Source organism: Tamandua tetradactyla, chromosome 15 (genome assembly GCF_023851605.1).
Source record: "Tamandua tetradactyla isolate mTamTet1 chromosome 15, mTamTet1.pri, whole genome shotgun sequence".
Classification (NCBI taxonomy): domain Eukaryota; kingdom Metazoa; phylum Chordata; class Mammalia; order Pilosa; family Myrmecophagidae; genus Tamandua; species Tamandua tetradactyla.
In genome coordinates this window covers 89,962,207-89,987,111 of record NC_135341.1, presented here as the reverse complement: position 1 = coordinate 89,987,111, position 24,905 = coordinate 89,962,207, and the positions used below count along the sequence as shown (strand labels likewise).

Sequence of the window (24,905 nt, the reverse complement as noted above, 5' to 3'; positions counted from 1 at the left end):
GGTACTGCGTCCACTAGTGGGGTACGGTGTCCTCTACGTGGGTACGGCGTCCTCTAGTGGGGTACGGCGTCCTCTAGTGGGTACGGCATCCTCTAGTGGGTACGACGTCCTCTACGTGGTTACGGTGTCCACTAGTGGGGTACGGTGTCCTCTACGTGGGTACGGCGTCCTCTACGTGGGGTACTGCATCCTCTACGTGGGTACTGCGTCCTCTACATGGGGTACTGCATCCTCTACGTGGGTACTGCGTCCACTAGTGGGGTACGGTGTCCTTTACATGGGTACGGCGTCCTCTACGTGGGTACTGCGTCCTCTAGTGGTTACGGCGTCCACTAGTGGGGTACGGTGTCCTCTACGTGGTTACGGTGTCCACTAGTGGGGTACGGTGTCCTCTACGTGGGTACGGCGTCCTCTACGTGGGGTACTGCATCCTCTACGTGGGTACTGCGTCCTCTACATGGGGTACTGCATCCTCTACGTGGGTACTGCGTCCACTAGTGGGGTACGGTGTCCTTTACATGGGTACGGCGTCCTCTACGTGGGTACTGCGTCCTCTAGTGGTTACGGCGTCCACTAGTGGGGTACGGTGTCCTCTACGTGGGTACTGCGTCCTCTACATGGGGTACTGCATCCTCTACGTGGGTACTGCGTCCACTAGTGGGGTACGGTGTCCTTTACATGGGTACGGCGTCCTCTACGTGGGTACTGCGTCCTCTAGTGGTTACGGCGTCCACTAGTGGGGTACGGTGTCCTCTACGTGGGTACGGCGTCCTCTACGTGGGGTACGGCATCCTCTACGTGGGTACTGCGTCCTCTACATGGGGTACTGCGTCCTCTATGTGGGTACTGCGTCCACTAGTGGGGTACGGTGTCCTCTACATGGGTACTGCGTCCTCTACATGGGGTACTGCGTCCTCTACGTGGGTACTGCGTCCACTAGTGGGGTACGGTGTCCTCTACATGGGTACTGCGTCCTCTACATGGGGTACGGCATCCTCTACGTGGGTACTGCGTCCACTAGTGGGGTACGGTGTCCTCTACGTGGGTACGGCGTCCTCTAGTGGGGTACGGCGTCCTCTAGTGGGTACGGCATCCTCTAGTGGGTACGACGTCCTCTACGTGGTTACGGTGTCCACTAGTGGGGTACGGTGTCCTCTACGTGGGTACGGCGTCCTCTACGTGGGGTACTGCATCCTCTACGTGGGTACTGCGTCCTCTACATGGGGTACTGCATCCTCTACGTGGGTACTGCGTCCACTAGTGGGGTACGGTGTCCTTTACATGGGTACGGCGTCCTCTACGTGGGTACTGCGTCCTCTAGTGGTTACGGCGTCCACTAGTGGGGTACGGTGTCCTCTACGTGGGTACGGCGTCCACTAGTGGGGTACGGTGTCCTCTACGTGGGTACTGCGTCCTCTACATGGGGTACTGCGTCCTCTACGTGGGTACTGCGTCCACTAGTGGGGTACGGTGTCCTCTACATGGGTACGGCGTCCTCTACGTGGGTACTGCGTCCTCTAGTGGTTACGGCGTCCACTAGTGGGGTACGGTGTCCTCTACGTGGGTACTGCGTCCTCTACATGGGGTACTGCGTCCTCTACGTGGGTACTGCGTCCACTAGTGGGGTACGGTGTCCTCTACATGGGTACGGCGTCCTCTACGTGGGTACTGCGTCCTCTAGTGGTTACGGCGTCCACTAGTGGGGTACGGTGTCCTCTACGTGGGTACGGCGTCCTCTACGTGGGGTACGCATCCTCTACGTGGGTACAGCGTCCTCTACGTGGGTACAGCGTCCTCTACGTGGGGTACGCATCCTCTACGTGGGTACAGCGTCCTCTATGTAGGTATAGCGTCCTCTACATGGTGTATGGGGTCCTCTACATGGGGTACAGCATCCTCTACATAGGGTATGGCATCCTCTACATGGGGTACTGCATCTTCTCATGGGGTATGGTGTCCTCTACATGGGATACACGTTCTCTACATGGGTACGGCATCCTCTACATGGGGTATGGTGTCTTCTTGTGGGGTGTAACGTCCTCTACATGGGGTACGGCGCCCTCTACACAGAAGGAGAAGTTCACCAGTGTTGACTGCCCTGTACCTGTTGGTTACACCCAACTCTTCTCCAGATGCTTCAAGCATCCCACAAAAATCCAATCTACCAATCAAAATATTTGTAATTGTTCTTATGCATTTCTGTCTTGGATCATGTCAAGAAATTTAAAAATAGCATTATAAACCAAAACTATAATAATATATTCACTCGTGTTGTTACTTTTATTTATACATTACTTTGTGTTATTAACTAACGTCCTTTCATTTCATTCTGGAAGACTCATGTTTTGGTTAGAAAGTATCATGTAGCGCAGAAAAGTCATGTTTTAATCCTGATCCAATCTTATGGGAGCAGATGTTTCTTTTAATCCTGATTCAATATTGTAGTACAGAAACTTTTAGTACTAAAAGTATTAGTACTAAATACTAATAACTTTTAGTACTAAAAGATAATACTGTAAGTATTATCTTCACAGAGATGTGACATGCCCAATTGTGGGTATAGCCTTTTGAATAGATGGAGATGTGACTCTATGTATTCAAACTGGGTTTTGGTTAGTTTACTGTAGTCCTTTGAAGGGGACCATTTTGGAGAAGACTCAGACGCAGATGCTTGGAGAACAGTTGCTTCAGAGCTGCAGGCACATGGATGTTTGGAGATGCTTGGAGTGCTGACAGAGAAACCATATATCTAGACATGGGCAGAGCCCAGCAGACATCACCATGTGCCTTCCCATGAGAAGCTAAACAAGCCAGAACCCAGAGTTGTGTCCTGGAGCAGCTAAGTGAAGGCCCACAGATGCTTAGAGAGGAGACCATGGGCATCAGAAGCTGGAAGCAATGGAAATGGGAACCAGGACCAGCAGATGCCAGCCACATGCCTTCCCAGCTGACAGAGGTGTTCTGGACCCATAAGCCCTTTCTTTGTAGTTAAGCTGTCTTTCTCTGTATGCCTTAGTTTGGATACTTCTATAGCCTTAGAACTGTAAACCTGTAATGTAATAAATTCCCTTTTAAAAGCCATTCTATTTCTGGTCTATTGCATTATGCAGCATTAAGAAACCAAAACACCGTGATAGCATGTGTTCTAGTTTGGTAGCTGCTGGAATGCAATATACCAGAATCAGAATGGCTTTTAAAAAGGAGAATTTAATAAATTGCTAGTTTACAGTTCTAAGGCCGAGACGATGTCCAATTAAAACAAGTCTATAGAAATGTCCAATCAGAGGCATCCAGGGAATACCTTGAACCAGGGGATACCTTGGTTCAAGACAGCCAATGATATTCAGGGTTTCTCCCTTATCTGGAAAGGTACATGGCGAACACAGTCACAGTTTCTCTTGGCTGGAAGGGCACATGGTGAGCACAGCATCATCTGCTAGCTTCTTCTCCTGGCTTCCTGTTTCATGAAGCTCCCCAGGAGACATTTTCCTTCTTCATCTCCAAAGGTCGCTGGCTGGTAGACTCTGCTTCTCGTGGCTATGTCGTTCTGCTCTGCTCTCTGAATCTCTCATTCTCCAAAATTTTCCTGTTTTATAGGACTTCAGAAACTAATCAAGACCCATCCAAATGGGTGTAGACACACCTCCACCTAATTCAGTTTAACAGCCACTCTTGATGAAGCCACATCTCCAGGGAGATGATCTGATTACAGTTTCAAACATATAGTACTGAATAGGGATTATTCTACCTTTATGAAATGGTATTTTGATTAAAACATGCTTTTCTAGGGTCTATACATCTGTTCAAACCAGCGGAGCATGCAACATTCCCCTGAAACTTCTGATTTTGGAATAGAGTCGTTGGCATTCTTTCTTAGCTTTGGATCGTAACAGCAATTATGGTACTCATCATAGAGCACATGCATGTTTCCACCCTTCAACAGCTTAGAAAATACCGGAATAAGTGTTACTGAAGGTAGTAGTTGCCAATAATAACTTTCTTATTTGTACATTATTTGAAGAGAGTTTATCTGTTGCCCTTTTATTTTCTACATTTAGTATCTTGCTCATTCTTCAAGAAACAGCTTTTTTATTTTGTATTTCCTAAAAACTGACTTTAGCTAGACTTTCCAATATATTATTGAAAATTTCAAAATACTTGTTTTTCCAGTATATTATTGGAAAGTTATATGTATATTTTAAAACTGATCTTTGTATATAATTAGGTCTCATTTTTCATTGCTAAACCATTTATTTGGGTCATTTTACTCTCTCTCTCTTTTGCTTGATCAGATTTTTCAAATATGGTGTCTGGTATTCTGGAATGTGCTGGAGCTGGCTCTTGTTCTTTCAAGCCTCTTCTATGTTCTACTTCTTACTCCTTTTCCTCTCTTCCACATTGTTTCCTTGCTTCATTCACTTTCATCCCTTTCCTCTTCTCCTCCTCCTTATTTTTTCTTCTTTTTAATTTTGGAATATGGGACTTAATTGGGCCCAATAACTTCCAAAGTGGTACCCTTCTTATTCACAAAAAAATATGGTAAGTTTTTTAAATTTATTTTTTATTTATTAATTAAAAAATTAACAACAAATAAAAACATTAACATATCATTCAATTCTACATATATAATCAGTAATTCTTAATATTATCACACAGTTGCATATTCATCATTTCTTAGAACATTTGCATCGATTTAGAAAAAGAAACAAAAAGACAACAGTAAAAGAAATAAAATGATAACAGAAAAAAAAGATTATACATACCATACCCCTTACCCCTTGCTTTCATTTATCACTAGCATTTCAAACTAAATTTATTTTAACATTTGTTCCCCCTATTATTTATTTTTATTCCATATGTTCTACTCATCTGTTGCTATGGTAGATAAAAGGAGCATCAGACACAAGATTTTCATAATCACAGAGTCACACTGTGAAAGCTATATCATTGTTCAATCATCATCAAGAAACATGGCTACTGGAACACAGCTCTACATTTTTAGGCAGTTCCCTCCAGCCTCTCCACTACATCTTGAACAACAAGGTGATATCTACTTAATGCATAAGAATAACCTCCAGGATAACCTCATGACTCTGCTTGGAATCTCTCAGCCATTGACACTTAGTCTCAATTCAATCTTCCCCTTTATGGTCGAGAAGGTTCTCTCAATCCCTTGATGTTAATTCTCAGCTCATTCTAGGGTTTTTCTCAATCCCTTGATGCTAAGTCTCAGCTCATTCCAGGATCTCTGTCCCACGTTGCCAGGAAGGTCCACACCCCTGGGAGTCATGTCCCATGCAGAGAGGGGGAGGGTGGTAAGACTGCTTGTCATGTTGGCTGGAGAGAAAGGCCACATCTGAGCAACAAAAGAGGCTCTCTTAGGGGTGACTCTTAGGCCTAAATTTTAAGTAGACTTGACCTATCCTTTGTAGGGTTTTCACCTGAACAAACCCCAAGACTGGGGGCTCAGCCTATAGCTTTGGTTGTCCACACTGCTTGTGAGAACATCAAGAATTCAACTTGGGGAAGTTGAATTTCTCCTCGTTCTCACCATTCCCAAAGGGGGCTTTGCAAATACTTTTCCAATCACTGATCGAATCACTCTGGGATTGAATTGGAGCTGAAGGGATACAGACTGTGCAACAGGACTGGATACAAAAACTCAGAAATGGACAGCACAATACTACCTAACTGTAATACAATTATGTTAAAACACTGAATGAAGCTGCATGTGAGAATGATAGAGGGAGGAGGGCTGGGGACATAAATGAAATCAGAAAGAAAGGTAGATGTTAAAGATTGAGATGGTATAATCTAGGAATGCCTAGAGTGTATAATAATAGTGAAATGTACAATGTAAAAAATTTAAAAATATTTTTGCATGAGGAAGAACAAAGGAATGTCATTATTACAGGGTGTTGAAAATAGATGGTAATTAATATTTTAAAATGTCACCTTATGTATGAGACTAAAGCAAAAAATGTTTATTTGTTACAAAATTTATATTTTGACTAGTGCATTTCCTAATATAACTTATGTAGATAGTTTGATTGAACACCGTAAGTACTTGGAATCTCAGGTAGGACATGAGGTTTTGTTGTTATGGTAAGTTTTTGCCATTAAATATACAGTAGCTTGTAATAAATAAGTGTAAATTTTTCTTTCTAGTTTCTAGAACTTTTCTTTCAAAATTGATGGGTTGTGAGGTATTTCGTCTTGTTCCAATTTAAGTAGAATTCTTAGCTTAATTATCCTCCAAGTGAAATGTAAATTCAGATTCTTCCATTATTCACTGACATAATTCTTGCTGATTATTTTCATTTGTTTCAAAAGAATGATATCTGATCTTGTAGATCAAGGACTTTACTTAATACTGCCTTTTTTCTGCTGGAATTTAATGTTCAGAATAGTTTAGCTAAGACTAGGACTGACTTTATTAGCACTACCAAAATACTTGTTGTTTTTTCATATTATACTCGTGTCTTATTTTGTTTCATATATTAAATTACTAATTTATAAGAAATAATAAATTTTGGGAAAATGCCATTGGCAAAATCCCATTTTTAAAACATATTAAATCTTCATCTGAAAATCTCAGATTAATTTACAGATGGAGAAATAACTTTTTCCTTCCCCCATTATTGGACATTTTAAGTGAGGAACATTTAAAATATGCTGCCCATTTCTCAATCTCTACTTTTAAAATGTGCATGATAAAGCAAAGATGTGATTTCTTATTTTCAAGTTCTTATAGTGGTGTGGATTTTTGAGTCACAAGGTTTAATGTTGTCTAATGCTTCAATAATGGAATAAAATAGTCAACTTCTAAAATTGCTAAGGAAATTTTTAGTAAGGGAAAATTTAATGCACATTTTAGTAAGGAGAAATTTTAATGCATTTATTTTTTAACTTTCTGAGATCAGAGACCATTTGATATGATAATCAAATGATCAAAATAGATTGTCAAATATGTTTAGAGGGTGAGGCAATATATCAGTTTTATTTCAGGATTTAGGAGTCTCAGAAAATGCAAATCTCATATAAAATCACACTTGCTGTGAGGCACTTCTGTTCTTTACTTAAATTATTTTTTATTGATTTCTAAAAGTGTTATAGAAATTTTAACACTTTGCTTTATTTGTATAGGCATACTGACTCATAACACCATTTTAAAATTCCTTCTCATCACTTTCCATAATACAATTCCAACATGTATTTTTCCTAAAGACTGGGGTAACCTAAGGGACATTCAAGAAATAAGACCGAATGTATTAACCAATAGCATTCTTTCTGGAATCACAGATAATTTCTCTTCTTTTCTGTTGTTTGATATTAATTAGCTCTGTAACTGCTTTTTTTAATAAAGTAGTTTTATTGCTATATATTCACATACTATGCAATCCATCAAAATTTGTACAATCAATGGCATTTAATATAATCACAGAGTTGTGCATGCCTTGCCATAAACAATTATTACTCCATAAAGAATTATTACTCCATAAAGAAAAACCCCGTACATCTTAGCAGTCATTTCTCAATCCCTTCATCCTTCCCCAGCTCTACATAATCACTACTCTAAATCTGTCTCTGTAGATGTATTTATACTTATATTTTATGTAAATTGAATCATACAATGTAGTACTTTCACTTAGCATAATATTTTTCTTTTTACCCTATTGTTATTATTACCGTTTTTGTTTTTGCTTGGGCAGGCAGGAATCAAACCTGGGATTCTGGCCTGGCAGGCAAGAACTCTGCCTGCTGAGCCACCGTGGTCCACCCTATTATTACTTTTCAATAGAGAAATTGTAAGTTTACAATAATTCATGTAAAAAATACAATGCCCCGTGTACCTCTGTATTGTTGATACTTTGCATTAGTGTGGTCCCTTCTTGACATTTGATGAAAGAATATTGAATTACTACTGTTAACTATCATCCATAGCTTACATTAGGTGCATTTTCCCATATAGCAGTCTGAAACTGTTATGTACCCCAGAAAACCATGTTTTCTTAATCCTAATCCAATCCTGTGGGGCAGACCTATTGTTTAGGCTGGGGATGCTTTTGACTGGGTTGTTTCCATGGAGATGTGGCACACCCAATTGTGGGTGTGACCTTTGGGTTAGATGGAGGTATGACCCTGCCCATTTAAGGTGGGTCTTGATTAGTTTACTGGAGTCCTTAAAAGAGCTGAAACAGAGCTCATACATAGACGTGTAGATGGAGGCAGACAGAAGCTCAGAGAAGAAGCCACTGGGACAGGGAGCTGGGAGCAATGAAACTCAGGAGGACATGCCAACCACGTGCCTTCCCTGTGGCAGCATTGGCCTTTCTTTGCACCAGAAGCAGGGACCTCAGACACCAGTCACAGGCCTTCCCAGCTGACAGAGAAACCTCGGATGCCGTTTGCCCTTCCTTTGGAAACAATATGTCTGCCTTAGCTTGGACATTTTAAAGCCTTAGAACTGTAAACTCATAACTTAATAAATCCCCTTTATGAAAGCTGATCCATTTCTGGTATATTGCCTTAAGCAAACTAAAACACCACCCTATTATTAGCACCTTGTAATAGTGTCATATATTTGTTATACTTCATGAGAGAACATCCTTATGTTTGTACTTTTACCTACAGTCCACAACAGGGCTCACTGTGTTATACAGACCCATGTTTTATCTTCTAACTTTCTCTTGAGAAACATACATGACCCAAAACTTCCCCTTTGAACCACATTCACAGACATAATTTTGGCATTACATTCTCAGTAATGTGCTATCATCCCTACTACCCAAGTCCAAACCTTTACAATCAACCTAAATAGAAATTCTGTACAAATTAAGCATCAACTCCCAATTTTCTGACCCCACTCTACCTGCTGGTAACCTGTATTCTAAAATCTAACTCTATGAGTTTGCTTATTGTACTTAGTTCACATAAGGAGACCATACGGTACCTGTCCCTTTGTGCCTGGCTTATTTCACTCAACATAATGTCCCTCATTTTTGAGAGCTAACTTTGCCAAATAAAGAATACATGGCTGGGGGCAGTGTGATGGTGGCTCAGTGGCAGAATTCTCGCCTGCCATGCCAGAGACCCGGGTTCAATTCCCAGTGCCTGCCCATGTTAAAAAAAAAGAACACATGGTTGGAAGTTTTTCTCTTTCAGTATCGTAAATATATCATACATTTCCTTCTTGCTTCCATGGTTTCTGATAAGAAATTGGCACTTAAAATTATGATGGTTCCCTTTTATGTGATGAGTTGCTTCTCTCTTGCGGCTTTCAGAATTCTCTATCTTCAGCAACTGACATTCTGACTAGTATGTGTCTTGGAGTCGGTCTATTAGGATTCATTCTGTTTGGAGTATGTTGTGCTTCATGGACATGTATATTTACGTCTTTCAAGAGAGTTGGGAAATTTTCAGCCTTTATTTCCTCAAATACTCTTCCTGCCCTTCTTCTTTTCTTTTCTACTAATGGGACACCCAGGACATGCATGTTTGTTCACTTCATGCTGTCATTCAAATCTCTGAGTCTGCTCAATTTTTTCCATTCTTTTTTCTATATTCTTCTGTCTGTAAGATTATGATTGTTCTGTTTTTAATTCCTGATCCTTTTTTTCTGCCAATTCAAATCTGCAGTTATATGCCTCTATTGTATTTTAAATATCTTCTCTTGTGCCTTTCATTCCATAATTTCTGCTATGTTTCTTTTTGCGCTTTCAAATTCTTTGTGCTCACCCGTGTGTTCTTAATATCCTTTATCTCTTTAGCCATATTTTCTTTCTTCTCCTTGAATTGATTTAGGAGATTTATTTGGACATCATTGATTAGTTGTTTCAAATCCTGTGTCACCTCCTAAGTTTAAATTTTTTCATTTAACAGGCCATATCTTCCTTTTCTTACTATGTCTTGTAAATTTTTGTGATTGTTTAAGCATCTGATTATCTTGATGAATTCACTCTGAAGGCCAGTTTCTCTCTTTTGCGTAGGTTTTTATTTTTGATTGGTTTTATGTTCAGACTCTTCTTTGACACTTGTTTTAACTTATTCCAGACCTTTAGAATTGTCCGTATTAACTAATTTGATTTTTCCAGCTCTTTTTCATCTGATTTTGTTCAAGATATATGCCCAGGAGAAAGCTTCCTTTCCTCTGTTCCCTTTCTGGAAATCTTGATCTGTTTGGTTTGTTTTTCTTTTGCCCCTACAGTTTTGTTTTTACATTTCATTCATTGCCCTTAGTTTCTTTTGCCTACGGCAAATTTTGGAAAGAGGGTCACTCCAGGAGGACTTCCCAAGTCGGTATTTCACAGGCCAAACAGGATTAGAGGCCCATGAAGAGAGAGAGGGTCAGGAAATATTTTCCCAAAACTGTGCTTTCTTGCCCTGCCCAACAGATGGTATCCTGTAACAAACTGTTCCCTGTAGCCCTAAGGAGGTGCTGTGTCTTTAAAGCATCATACCCCATCTGGGACAGACTGAAACAGCAGTTCGGGGCAGGTACCCAGTTCAGGACAGGGACCCAAGTTCACTGATTAAATGCTGTGATCAGTGCTCAACCATGCCCCCAATTCTCAGGGAAGAGGACCTCCATGTCCCTCTCCATCAACAGCCAGCCACTTAAAGGGTAGGGGATGGGCCCAGCAGCTCTGCGGAGCAAGTCACACATGTCCTTTACTGCAGTTTCTCAGCCTCTTCCTCCACTCTTCCCCAGATGCTGTACAGGCTTTCCCTGGCCTCCAGAGTCACGGAGCAGTTGTTTCAGGCAGTTCCTGCCTGTCCACTGGTGTTTTTGAGGAGGACTGAGTTCTGGAGCTCCCTGCTCTGCCATCTTCCTGGAAGCTCCTCTGTCACTCCTTCTTATGACCAAATAATATTCCATTGTAAAGATATACAATATTTATTTCACCCATTGGGTGATGGGCTTTTGGATGGTATCCACCATTTCCACCTCTTGAGGCCCCCAACGTGTCTGCTAGACGGCTTGGTGGCCCATGGAGGTAACAGGGAAGGGGGTGCAAGCAGGGCCTCATGGGCTGAGAGAGACACCACAGACTCCAGGCTGAGCTTAGAGCTCTGAGACTGCTTCTGTTAACGACAATGGTGATTTCCTCATCACACCCTCTTAGACTGTGCTCATGAACCTGGGGCCACACACTCATTCCCAGAACTTCTCCACTCTGGGCTTTTCGGAGGGATCTTATATTTTCAGGAATCCCCATTTCTCCACCAGCAAAAATTAAATAATGACTCTGTGGCAATTTCAATGTTATTGTAAAAAGTGCTAATGATGTTTTACCTTGTTTAGTACAAAAGGAGTAAAAAGAAAAGGCATTGAATGAACTTGTATGCCTGGGAAAAAGGCAAATTCATATTAAGCCTGGGAAAAAGGCAAATTCATATTAATGAGGGTTGACAGGAAGCAGAATGGGAGAAGAGAAGGTTCTGAAAATTCAGAAGAATTCCTGATAAGAAAAGAATGAGAAAATAGGCACCCTGTAACCAGCCTGATTCTTCCTGATGTTTAGAAATCTAGGATGTAATTCTCAGAATTTTAGTTCAGTCACCATAGGAATTATACCCACAGCTTGAGAACAGCTGAGACCAATTTGGGGGGAAGTATATGGAGAGCTGGTAACATTGTACCAAATGATTAGGCGCTTGTTGTCTTGACAAAATAATAACATTTATAAATCTAGCACAGATAATACAATAGTAAAATGTTCAGAACCACACTGGTTCTGAAATATTGAATCAAATATTAAAAGGAATTATTTCCTGGTCTTGTTTCTGTACCTTTATAATTCTTTTAAAGACTGAACATGTTTCCTTAGCAACTGAAGAAAAATATATATTGGACACATCTGTTGTTTATCCTGCATTATTTGAAAAACAATTTGGTTTTGTTGGCATGCAAAATGATCCTTAATTTAATGAATATACACAGTTTTCACAGATTTGCTATAAAAAGATCTATTTAAATTAGTTCTCAAGATGATAAATTGTTAGGTGTGGAAAAATAAATATCTACTGCTAATGGAATATATTAACATAATAATTGCCTGATTAAAATTGAGATGTTTATTTAATGAAATCTGACCTACAAAGACAGAAAAAACATATTTCCTGCATTTGGCCAACAATTTCAAGAAACCATTTAAAGGGATGCATTAAGACATAGACTTAGTTGCTTTAATTGTTTATTAAGCTTCATGTCAGGTATTCCTGCTACCCAACTAATTTATTATAATAGCTCTATTTCGCTTTAGATGTAAGTAGACCTAGTCATATAAAGCCACCTTAAACTTATAAGAAAGCATGGTCTTCACAAGCTTTTCTTAAAGGCGGCAGGGAGGCTCCAAGGGAGCCCCACACTATGTACTAAAAGAACTCACTGCTGGATGGCCGCTGGAATAGCATGTATTTTATTCTCCAATTTACAGAGAAGAAAGAGGGATGCAAAGAGATGGCATAATTTTTACAAGTTTACACAGCTACCAGTGGCAATGCTTGAGTTTTAACTCTGCCCCCAGACCCATCATTCTTTCTAAAATGCTGTGCTCTCATATCTATCATTTGTGACAAGCTTTGCTTTTTTTTTTATTGGCATATCTAGTTCATTTATATTAATTGTAGTTACAGATATACTTCATTTCACATGTAATGCATTATCATTTGTCTTCTATTTGTTTCACTTGTTTGATATTTTCCTTTCTCTCCTTTCTTGACTTCATTTGATTGACTTTTTTTTTTTTTTTTTTTTTTTTTTTAAAGGAAAGACAGAGAGAAGGAAGGAAGGATAGAAGGAAGGAAGGAAGGAAGAAAGGGAAACATTTTTAAACATTTTCTTGTTTTATTGTATTCTGTTTCTCCGTTTTTGTTACATGGGCTGGGGCCGGGAATCGAACCGAGGTCCTCCGGCATAGCAGGCAAGCACTCTGCCCGCTGAGCCACCGCGGCCCGCCCCTGATTGACTTTTTATGAATCTAAATTTGTACCTTTATTGACTTTGGAAGCTATACACACCCTTTTACTCTTTTTTAAATCATTGCCTTAGAAATGTCAACATTTACCCTTTACTTAGTGAAGTTTTATATTTTGTGTGGACTTTGCTCCATCTCCAGGTAGTGGCTCTATTTCTATTATTTGCTACTTTCCCTGGTTCTTGATCACTGTGTCTTGCCTCTTTATATGCCGCATTATTTTTCACTCTATGCCAGATACTATGCTTGAGAAACTGTTTACAGAAATAAATCAAGGCTTAGGAAAGGGCTTGCATCGGCTCATGCCTGGCATCTGGAGTTATTAGAGCACCTGGGGTCATAATCCAATTTAAACCATGAGGCAGTTCAAAGCTGGGCATAGTCCCCGCGAGACCTGGTATATTCCCATCAGCTCCTCACCCAGCCTGGGGAATTTCGAAGCAAACCTTCCGGCTGCCCTGGATGCAGTTTGTCACCCCCAGCTCCACACACCTACTCAGCCTTTACCCTCCCTGCTTTCTCTGTAATAACCAAACTCCTCCCTCAGAAGGTACACTCACAGTCCTGATTCACACCGCTGGGCTTCATTGTCTCCCACATCTTGGCCCAATTATTCTACAGGGCCTTGTTTACTCTCTTTCTCCTACCAGCATAAATATGCAATTTTTAAATGTTTTTTCTAGTTATCCTCACTGAGAATCATGTCTGAATTCTTTAGTCCATGAGTACAGGAAACCTCCTTTTGCAATTAAATTATGATTGCATGTTTAAAGAAATATTATTTATTTCAACTCTTCAGAAGCACATCTACTAAATAAATAGGTATTCCCATATAGTTATAATTCAGACACCTTTCACCTGAAATTACATGCTGCATCTTTCCCTATAGAGGAGGTGCCCAGGGACATTGTTCATAGCTGCATAATTGCATATCTACAGTGCTTTGCATAATGCCCAGTGCAAAATAGGTGCTCAGTAGATGTCTACTAGATGAAAATAGTTAACTATTTTGACCGCAGTCCCCTTGAGAAGCCTGAGTTAATGTGCTTATCTGTTCATGGAAGAATGGTGCATTTTAAACCAGCAATGCATTGTGAATTCGTATTTAGAAAACATGCTTGTCCACATTTTTAGAGGAATGTGAAGTCAGGTATATTGTTAAGTCAAAGATAAAAAATCTTTGCTGGGGATGAAGTTAGTCCAATTCAGTTTGCTTTTAGAAACCAAGTCCCATTCAAAGGAGAGCTCTTTTGTGGTATAACTGGTGGAAGAGCTGTAAACAACCATGGCAAAACACAGTATTTTTTTCTAAAGTCAAGATAAGCGCTTCATGCCTAGTGTATGTTTTCATACTAGACTAACTAGAACGACTGTGGTTTGGGTAGCAAAGTTAAGAAAGATTTTTTTTAGCTCAGATTTTATTTTGTATTTTTGCAGGATTATAAAAAATATCTTTGCCTACATGAGAACACAAAGAGCTTTATAATAAAATGCACTTATGTTTTGTGATATATGTGTACACATGTTTTTATAGAATATATATTTTAGAATATGTGTGCACATTTTTTTTCTTGAACACTCTCATTCACTTCCTTTTTCTTTCTTTTTACCTCAACTGGCTCTTGCTATGTGAAATTTTGAAAACTACATCCTGAAATGTGCTATTTTCTTCTATGAAAGATTGTGGCTTCTTTTTTATCAACACTTATTCAAATGACATCTAATCAGAACTATTGATTGATATATATGTATTTGAACTATAAACACCATCTTACTCCTTTTTTGTGGAACCCACCTGTGCTGGTTTGAAAGGATTTATGTACCCTAGAAAAGCCATGTTTTAATCCTAATCAGTCTTGTGGGAGCAGCGGTTCCTTCTAATCCCTATTCAGTACTATAGGTTGGAAACATGATTAGGTTTTCTCCACAGAGATGTGACTCAATCAATTATGGGCATTAAATTTGATTAGCTGGAGATGTGTCTCTACCCATTCTACGTGAGTCTTGATTAGTTTACTGGAATCCTATAAAAGAAGAAGTATTTTGGAGAAAGCTTCAGAATACCGCTAAACCACAAAGCAGAGAGTCCTCCAGCCAGTGACCTTTGGAGATAAAGAAGGAAAACATCTCCTGGGGAGCCTGAAGAAGCAAAAGGCCTGGAGAGAAAGCTAGCAGGTACTGTCACATTCGCCATGCGCCCTTCTAGCTGAGAAAGAAATGTTGAACGTCATGGGCCTTCTTGAACCAAGGTAACTTTCCCTGGATGTCTTAGACTGGACATTTCTATAAACTTGTTTTAATTTGGACACTTTCACAGCCTTAGAACTGTAAACTAGCAACTTGTTAAATTCCCCTTTTTAAACCTGTTCCATTTCTGATATATTGCATTCTGGAAGCTAGCAAAGTAGAACACCACTTCTGCAAATTGAATTGTCTTGCATAGTGCTTTATTAGCAAAAATATCATAGTGAGAAAGTCTTCACTTGTTGCTCTGAATTGTCTATGTGTGCTACTACCTATTTATTTATTACTTATTGTATCATTTCTGGAGGTCCCCTCAAGATTCCCCCAGGTTTACCCTAGACCTGACCAAATGCCTGCTTCAAGAACTGCATCCTATCAAGTTCACCTTTCATGGCCTCTGAGGTGACTCTGAAGGATGCAGACATGGCATCTGCTCTTACCAATTCTATTTCTCATTAATTCTGCTTCCTGTACATCTGGGTTAGTTTTGTCTTAAACACCATTAAGTCTACTCCACCAGTGGTTGATATTTATATTTATCTTCATTCTATGTTGTATGGCTACAGAATTTCAAGAAACCCCAGTGACTGGCATCCACTTTCTTGTAATTGGACCTGGGCATAATTTTAGCTTTGTCTTACTTGATATTTGAGAAAGCCTTCAGCCAAGGGCATCACAATTTTTGTGCCTTTGTGCTGATTTTTGTAAATGTTTGTGAAACATTTTCAAGCAAAAATCAGAGGTCTTTTTCTTCTGATAGAGCTCATACACATTGAAATTAATGTCACTTTCTGTTGTGTTAATTGTAATGTATAATTACTCTAGTTAACATTGCAATCATGATAGTAGCCATTTTCTTTCCTTGGGGTTTGGTCAGTCTCCTCTGGTAACTCTTACTGATATTGATTCTCCCCAATTCAGAGTAGAGTTGACCACTCAAGTTCAGGGTGAAGGTTCCCAGTGGTTCCCACTGGTTCCTGGCACCAGTGACCCTTGACAGGCTAGATCAGGAGCTGGCCGGCATATCCAGGAGATATTCAGTCTTGAAGTGCAGACTGCTCAGCCAAGTTCTGGCTATAAATAAGTAAGTATGTAGGGTTGAATGTAAGGGATATAAGGGAAATTTAGCTAATGCTATATACTTTTATGGACATCAATCACTTTTTCTTTTCTAACCCTCAGTTTAACAGGTTGCATTTTGCAAATTTAAATAAAACTTATTTTGCATCAACTGACCTCTCAGAATTCAGGGAAAATATCCTATAGGGAATCTTAATATAGTTTATACTCTAATCTAATGATCATCAGAAGAACTTAAAGATTTCCTTCTGTAGAAAATAATTACATATATTAATATATATACACCAGAAATTAATGGGGTGTAAGGCATTCAAAAAATGCCACATTTAAAAATAAATTTCATTAAATTGTACAGAATAATTGCTTTCCACTTTTGGAAATCATACTCAAAGTCCTTACAGGCAATGGATCAGCTCTAAGATTCCTCAAGCCCCAGCCTTATGGGTGGTAAAAGTAGGCACTGGTGAACCTGGAGCCCTGAGAAAAGAGATGCAAAACTATGCTTAGAAGGGCTGCCTGGTAGAGGCAGATGGTTATTAATACATCCTACCCTACATCCCTAGGAAGGCTCTGGACAGAAGGTAACTCCAGCTTTAGTATCTTATCACTCAGTGTGCTGGTTTTAAAGGATTTATGTACGCTGGAAAAGCCATGTTTTAATCCTAATCAATCTTGTGGGAGCAGCGGTTCCTTCTAATCCCTATTCAGTACTATAGGTTGGAAACATGATTAGGTTTTCTCCACGGAGATGTGACTCAATCAATTATGGACATTAAACTTGATAAGACGGAGATGTGTCTCTACCCATTCTACATGGGTCTTGATTAGTTTACTGGAATCCTATAAAAGGGGAGACATTCTGGAGAGAACCCCCCCTTTTTTTGAGAATGATGACAGAGCCATGAGAAAACCACAGCAGAGCTGAGCAGAGCCATGAGGCCAAGAGAACCACAGAGTCTTTCAGCCAGCAACCTTTGGAGATGAAGAAGGAGAATGTCCCAGAGAAGCCTCATGAAGCAGGAAACCAGAAGAGAGAGAAAGCTAACAGATGTCACCATGTTCACCATGTGCCTTCCCAGTTGAGAGAGAAGCGCTTAACTCATTGGCCTTTCTTGAGTGAAGGCAACTTCTTGATGGTGCCTTGGTTTGGACATTTTTATAGACTTGCTTTAATTCGGAGATTTTCACGGCCTTAGAATTGTGAACTTGTAACTTAGTAAATTTCCCTTTTCAAAAGCCATTCTGTTTCTGGTATATTGCATTCCAGCAGCTAGCAAACTAGAACACTCAGTTTTGTTAAGTACACAATAAGATATATTAATCATCACTTCCTGTTGCACCCCTCCTCCAAAATAAAACAAGCCAAACAGACGGAACAATGATTGATTATCCTGAATCACAAAGTCATGGACACACTGGCTCAGCCAGTGCCCACCTATTGGATGTGACCATAAGGAGACTCTGAAGAGGTGAAAGGATATTTCACCATTAACTACTCCACCTTGGAGCACCTCTCAGGTCACAGAAAATATTTATATTTCTCCAGGTCTTGAATTCCAAGAGATAATCCATGAATTTCAGGGCAATTCTAAAAACTTGCCATTCTGTGATAAGAAAAGTTACTACTACTTCTTTATCAAAGGCAAGAACTTCTATCCTTTCTCATAACAGACACAAACTTTATCCGAACCACATTTTGTTCACTGTCATTATATTTTCAGCTATAAATAAAGCCTCTGATTATTATTCTGTGATTGTTTTAAAGAATAGAACCTCTTGTATAGTGCTTTATTGCAAACAAAGCAAAACAAAACAAAAACACCTCACTGTGGTCAAAATTGTTTATGAGTTGTGTTTTTTTTTTTCACTTTAGGGGAGCACATGCTTTGAATTTTTAGAAATGTGGTTCATTTCATACTTGAGAAAGTACATTTTGGTGATGCATACTTTATAAAACCTTACAAATGATTCTCTTTAGGTTTCCATAAGAATTGAACAAATGTAACTTTATTCCAGATATTTTTATAGCTGGCATTATGCCCTCGTCCCTCCCTTGACTCAGAGTTAAAATCATGGCATATCCTTCAGGGGCCTGTTTTATATGAGGTGAGGTTTTGGCTTCAATTTTATTCATGACTTTGATCTTGCATTCTTCCTCTTAAAATAATTCAGTTAATTTGTAATCTGAAAATCTCAAAGATGCAAATAACTTTGCTTTGGTTTTAATTTCAGATTTTATTTGATTTCTGTTAGTTTGTATGACATAAAGTAGGGGGTTTAAACTTAATGCAATTTTTATTTCTTTTTACAATCAAAGAAATCAATTTTTTGTGTGTGGAAATGGGTCATTTTCTATAAGAATGATCAGCATTCACAAGTCAACATTTTTGGTGAATTTACTTTTATACACATACAAAACATGTAGAATGGGAATGTTTTGAACTGGTAAAATTTCTATCAAATAATTTAGTTACTTCATTAAATAATACTGAATTTGAGTTTTGAAGTTGAAATGTCAATATTAAATAATTAGAGGGTGAATTAATGGTTGAATTCTTGCCTGCCATGTGGGAGACCTGGGTTTGATTCCCAGTCTCTGCACTTCCCAAACAAACAAGTAAAACAAATAAAAGCCAAACCAAACAAAAATTCAACAAAGAGCATTACAATAAGGGGATACTCATGTAGAAAAAGAATGAAATGTGATTCCTGCCACACAGTATACAAAAGGAAAAAAAGAATGATAGTATGACATTTAGCAGATGAAAAAGGTCTGGAACTGAAAATATGCCATGTCTTAAGAATTAGTTATTATTTACTAATTCTTTATATTATTATATATGAAATTATTATAAAGTGTTTTTTTCATAATTTCCTGATGACAGTACTGTTTCTTGGCAATTTCATTTGGAGTGGAATTTAGCAATTTATTTGGGAGTGACTTCAAACTGATTTGGACTGCTGGAGGCTGGGACAGGGCTTAACTTGACCCACTGGGTCTCTTGCTGGACTCTGTCTCCAAAGAGCTGCCTGATTTCCCCAGTTTACTTTTGCATTTAGTTGTATGCTTTGCTTATTGTTTTGGCTCAAAGAAGCTTAACAGATGCATATGGAGCTGATTACTTTCCCCAAAGAATAAAATTCAGATGGCTCATCAAAGTAGTGAGTAGAGTTCAAAAATGATGATTAACTTCTGACCTTTATCCTCCTTCCAACTTCCCCCCAACCCATTGGAAATTCAATTAACTGATACTCCATGAATGGCTGTTGCAGAATTTTTTTCTAAGCCTAGCAAATATTTTTCTCCAAGTAGTTGATTCATGTTTCTGAATTTGGAACCTGAATCACAGTCAGGTCCACCTTGCAGTGAAGTGTCCTATACAAGATGTCAGCCTTCATGGCTCACTCCACAACCTTCAACTGGACACCCACTGGCCTCCCACTGGACACCCGCTTAAAGGACTATGTCTTTTGATAGATACTGCAGACTTTACATGACAGAGAGAAGGGGAACCTGCCAATGAGTCATTTCACTCTGTTCTGTTTTTTTTTAAGCTTTAAATGTAAAGGAATGAATAAACATACTGGTAAGAGAATTAAACTAAAAATGGATGAAGAGATAAGAGAAACTCAAGATACTTTAAGTAAGAGTAATATTCCATATTGGAATGGCAAAATTTGTTGATTTTTTAAAGGGAGAATTCAGACAGCTACAAACAAGGGAGTGATATCATATTGGTAGGGAGACTGTAATTACTGACATGGTTTTACTAGAAACCAGTGAGCCACACTGCCATCGCACTTACTCCACCTGCTCATGACAAAATACATAACATGCAAACCAAACAATTCAACAATGAAAAAATTAGGACAATCTTAAAGATATCATATAAATAGATGTAAGTTAATTTGAGAAACTTTCTGCTTTCTGCTGACATTGAAACAGAAAGATGTGGAGTGTGTAGTCAGCGGGTTTGGGCTGGTTGAGCCACCACGATGCTGTAACTGCTTCTAGGACCAACATCGAGGAGGGGTGAAAGCCCCAGGGCTGTTTTCCAGGAGTGGCCCTTGGCTTTGTCTGAAGCCATGATTTGTTTTAAATCAGTGATGCCCATCCCTTCAGCCAAAGGGATGTATTTCCTGTTGCCATGAGGGGATGCTCACCAGGGGAAAATGTGCTATAGGACTTGGGTTTTGGCTGAGGAACATTGAGGAAGGCTTAAGGAAGTGGGGTGCCACTTTGGGGTGTTGGGAAGCCAGAGCAGTGTGTGACTGGGTCCCTCAAGAAGCATTTTCTGCAGGAAAGCAGACCAGAATGAGGCTGAAGCTGTAACTGGTAAAGAAGCAGTGGGCACTCTTAGACGGGGGAGGGTGTGTTTCATAGTTTGTGGATGCACAGTGACCTTGTTTTGTTTCACTTTATCATGGTTTCAGAGTAATGTTGTCTGATATTGGTCTTTTTTTCATGTTGAGCAGGAGAAAAATGATATAACCTAACTGTAAGCTTCTCTCTTTCTCAGTATTTTACTTCAGTAAGTACTTAGAAAGCAAAATCAAATTTGTAGATTATACCAAGTTGTAAAAAGACAGCCAATCACAATTAAAAGTGAAAAGAAAGAGACACTGTAGATTCTAGAGCTAATGCATAACAGGGATCATGAACTGCAAATTTACCTTTTGTAAATGGAGAGATGAAGGCCTAGGTCAATTGATTATGTGTTCAAGGTCACAGGGCAGTGGTGTGGCAGGACAGAGAGGCCAGTCACCTGGTTCCCAACTCAACATTCTTTGTAGTAAATTACCAGGCTAGTTAATAAAGGACACCTATTCAGATAGTCATCATCGCCCTTTTGAAAGTGTAGGTCTCCTGAATAGTATAAAACACTAAAGAGATCCATATGCCCTTTAAAATAAAGGGGTTTGCATGAGGTTGGACTACAAAACTTAAAATGGGTTTATTTAGGAAAATATTACTGAAATCTTCTAAATATGTGGCAATGTAATTACATTACCAGAACAAACAAGGGTATATTCCAAGGGTGGAGTTTGTTTCCACCTAACTGGTATGGCATTCAAACAACAAAGACTGCCATGGACTAAAAGGGGAAACGAAAACTGCAGATGTAGAACTTTGTGGGTCAAAAAAAAAAACACACAAAAAAACCAGAAAACAATTCTGAATGCTTTTCTCCCAGTCTCTGAGGTAGTACCCTTGGGATGTGGGTGTCAGAAAGGGAGATAAGAAGCTCCCCCAGGACAGCTTGAGTTAAACACCTGTGGGATGGCCACGTAAATGGCTACAGGTCTGCAGTCCATGCAAGAAATTTTAGCCAGAGAAAAAGATTCAAGGATCACTGTTGTAGAGGTGATATAAACTAATTGAATCTTATTTAATGCATGAATTATGAGTCTGAAATATAAACATGTGGAAGCTTCTAGGTCAAAATGAGACATTATAGAGAGAAATTACCTATAAAATAGGCACTGCTTTTCCAAACCAAGTTTTAGTAAGCATAGAACAAAGAATTGAAAGTTAAAATACGTGATTAGTTTGAAAGCAATGTGTAAACATCTGCAGCATGATACTCTGCAGGTCACATAAGGCAAAGCTGTAATCGTGTCAGTCTGTCCCGGGCACCCCTTGGCACTTCTGTTCGAGCTTTGTGGCTGTGACCTTTCCAGCATGAGGTCATCTTCAGCCGCTGTCACCCCAGGACGCCTCCTCACCCCACTCAGCCCCACATCTCCAGAGCTCCCCTGGTCTCACCTCCACTCTTGCTGGCCTCCATGAAAACTTTGTTTTCTTGTCTCTGGTTTCTCTTCTCCGTCCACCCAAAGCATCAGCTAACTCATGCGACGCCTGATGTGCTCAAGGCTGATGGGCACCGATGTGAGGATACTGGCTCTTCTCTTTTTTCTCCCCAGTGACATTTTAATTCTAAAGGCATGATTGCAGTTTCAGGTCTATAAAGGAGGAACAGATCAGTTTTGAAAACACAGCTCTAGTACTCAAGCACTCAAAATACCTGTTTTCTCTGATAATAAAGATCATTTCATTTAGGACAATTTCAGGAATAACAAGAATAAGAAATACAACCAAATCTGCGCCTGGATCACAGCTGCTCACAGTTCTGCTCCTCTTCCACGCGCACATTTCCAGAATCGCCCCCACCCTCACCTTTAGCCATCTTCCTCTCCCCACGGGGCTGCTGAGACTGAGGGAGCGCCCTTCACCGCCAGTGCCGAGGCTGCCTCCACAGGACCCGCATCATCCTCACACGCCAGCAGCCCTGAGCCCGTGCTGCTCATTTCCCGAAGGAGGCGAAGGAGGCGGAGGTTCGGGAAGGGGAGGAACTGCCCGAAGGCAGGTCGCCCTGGAAGCAGAAGCAGAGTGTGGGCCACCTGAACATGGGGCTGCGCTCTTGAGGTTACATATTCAATTAGAGTAAATCAAAGATACACTACAGTGAATTATAGTTATTTTATGGTTCTATGAATATATATAAATTATATATAATTTGCTATAAAATGTAATTACTAAAAATTATATCATTGGTAAGTTATAGTACATTTTAAAAAGCTCTCATAATGAACAGATTTATTTCTCAGTAACTTTAGTGGTTTAGCTGTGTAATTTATACATTCTGTCAAAATTTAGTTATTTTTCTTCTGGCTGGTCAAAACTCTTTTGCTTGCCTCTTTTAAATGCTTTTCTGCAGTGTCTGACATCCTAAAATACCTTGGACTATAATTACTTCACAATTAAACTCATCCTTCCAGTCACCTTTCAAATATTGAAAATGTGATATTTTGTTACTTATACTTTTTTTTTTTTTGCCTGGTATATTTGTTTTTTCTGTCACTGGTAAGTAACCACTATTTTCAGAATGATGTTTTACTTTCAATTGAGTTGTAAGGTCCACAATAGTATCTTCTAGACATGAAAAAACTGAAGGGGATGGTCCACAGTGGCTCAGCAGACAGAGTTCTCGCCTGCCATGCCAGAGACCTGGGTTCCATTCCTGGTGCTTGCCCATGCAAAAACAGAAAACCAAAAAAAAAAAAAAAAAAAAAACTGAAGAGAAGCTTGAAACTCTCGGGAGGTACTGTATAAATGAGGCATGCTGCGAAACCACACTGAGGTTATTCCACAGTTAAATGAACTTAGTAACAGTCCTCCTTTTAACTTTATCAAATCTGTACTGGCGCTTTCAGTTCTCTAGGGCTCAGACTGCCAGATTTAGGTAATAAAAATACAAGACACCCTGATAAATTTGAATTTAAGATAACATTTTTTTTTACTATAAATGTGTCCCAAATATATTATGAGACATACTAAAAAGTATTAGCTATACTTTCTGAAATTCAGATTTATCTGTGTTTGTATTAGTTAGGGTTCTCTAGAGAAACAGAATCAACAGGGAACACTTGCAAATATAAAATTTATAAAAGTGTCTCACATGACCGCAGGAATGCAGAGTCCAAAATCCACAGGGCAGGCTGCAAAGCCGACGACTCTGATGGAGGGTCTGGATGAACTCCGCAGGAGAGGCTCACCAGCCAAAGCAGGAATGAAACCTGTCTCCTCTGAGTCCTTCTTAAAAGGCTTCCCATGATTAGATTTAGGATCACTAATTGCAGAAGACACTTCCCCTTGGCTGATTACAAATGGAATCAGCTGTGGATGCAGTTGACGTGATCATGACCTAATCCTATGAAATGTCCTCATTGCAACAGACAGGCCAGCGCTTGCCCAATCAGATAAACAGGTACCACAACTTGGCCAAGTTGACACGTGTCCCTAACCATGACAGCGTTCTTTTGGCAAAAAGATGTGGGTGGTTGTGGGACTCCTTGGTTCAGGAAGACTTGTTCAGCCCTTGAGTGACCTCACACGGTTCCTTTTTTTTTTTTTGTCTTTTGCCATGGGCAGACTCCAGGAATCCAACCCAGGTCTTTGGCGTGGCAGGTGAAAATTCTGCCACTGAGACACCGTTGCACTGCCTACACTCTTCCTTTTGAGAAAAATAATGGCTTTCCTGTGAAGTGCCCTCTAACTTCTCACAGAGGAGGGCTGGGCAGAACTTCATCATGCGAAAGTCACAATGTGGTTTCCTGACAGCCCGCTTCACATGTCTGCTTGACATGTGTGAGAGAGTTAGTCTCCCTCCAACAATGTAGAGCTCTGTAATGAGACCTTGAGCTGATGACTGAGGCAGTATTTTAAAAGACACTTAAGGAGTCATGATCCATTTGTCTTGGAATATCTAATATGTCCTCACATAGCAGAGAGTGGAGTTTGTGGGGCTGGGATTTGAAACTTGAAATTATCTGTACACATTTTGATGAAAATTCCTCTAATACTATTTTATGTAGCTGTGCTGGTTTAAATGTCTGGTGGACCCCAGAAAAGTCATGTCCTTTAATCCTCATTCAATATTGCTGGCTGGGAGCTTTTTGATTGTTCCCATGAAGATGTGACCCACCCAAATGTGGGAGGTAACTTTTGATTAGATGGTTTCCATGGAAATTTGACTCACCCAGTTATGGGTGGTAATTTTTGATTAGATGGTCTCCTTGGAGATGTGTATCCACCCATTC

At 39.8% G+C, this 24,905-nt stretch overlaps 1 long non-coding RNA gene across 2 annotated transcripts in view; it reads right to left on the bottom strand.

The window, feature by feature from the left end:
• LOC143657702 (uncharacterized) overlaps positions 1-24,004 on the bottom strand; it is a 59,743-nt gene extending 35,739 nt beyond the window's left edge. Inside the window, exons 1-4 of one of the 2 annotated variants that reach the window (XR_013162962.1) lie at positions 23,765-24,004; positions 22,483-22,678; positions 22,072-22,268; positions 4,662-5,356 (exon numbers count right to left, since the gene is read on the bottom strand). This is a non-coding gene — a long non-coding RNA (uncharacterized LOC143657702). Of the gene's footprint in view, positions 1-4,661; positions 5,357-22,071; positions 22,269-22,482; positions 22,679-23,764 lie in introns of those variants that run through there. The other variant, XR_013162961.1, reaches the window with a different exon arrangement.
• Positions 24,005-24,905: the final 901 nt, after the last annotated feature.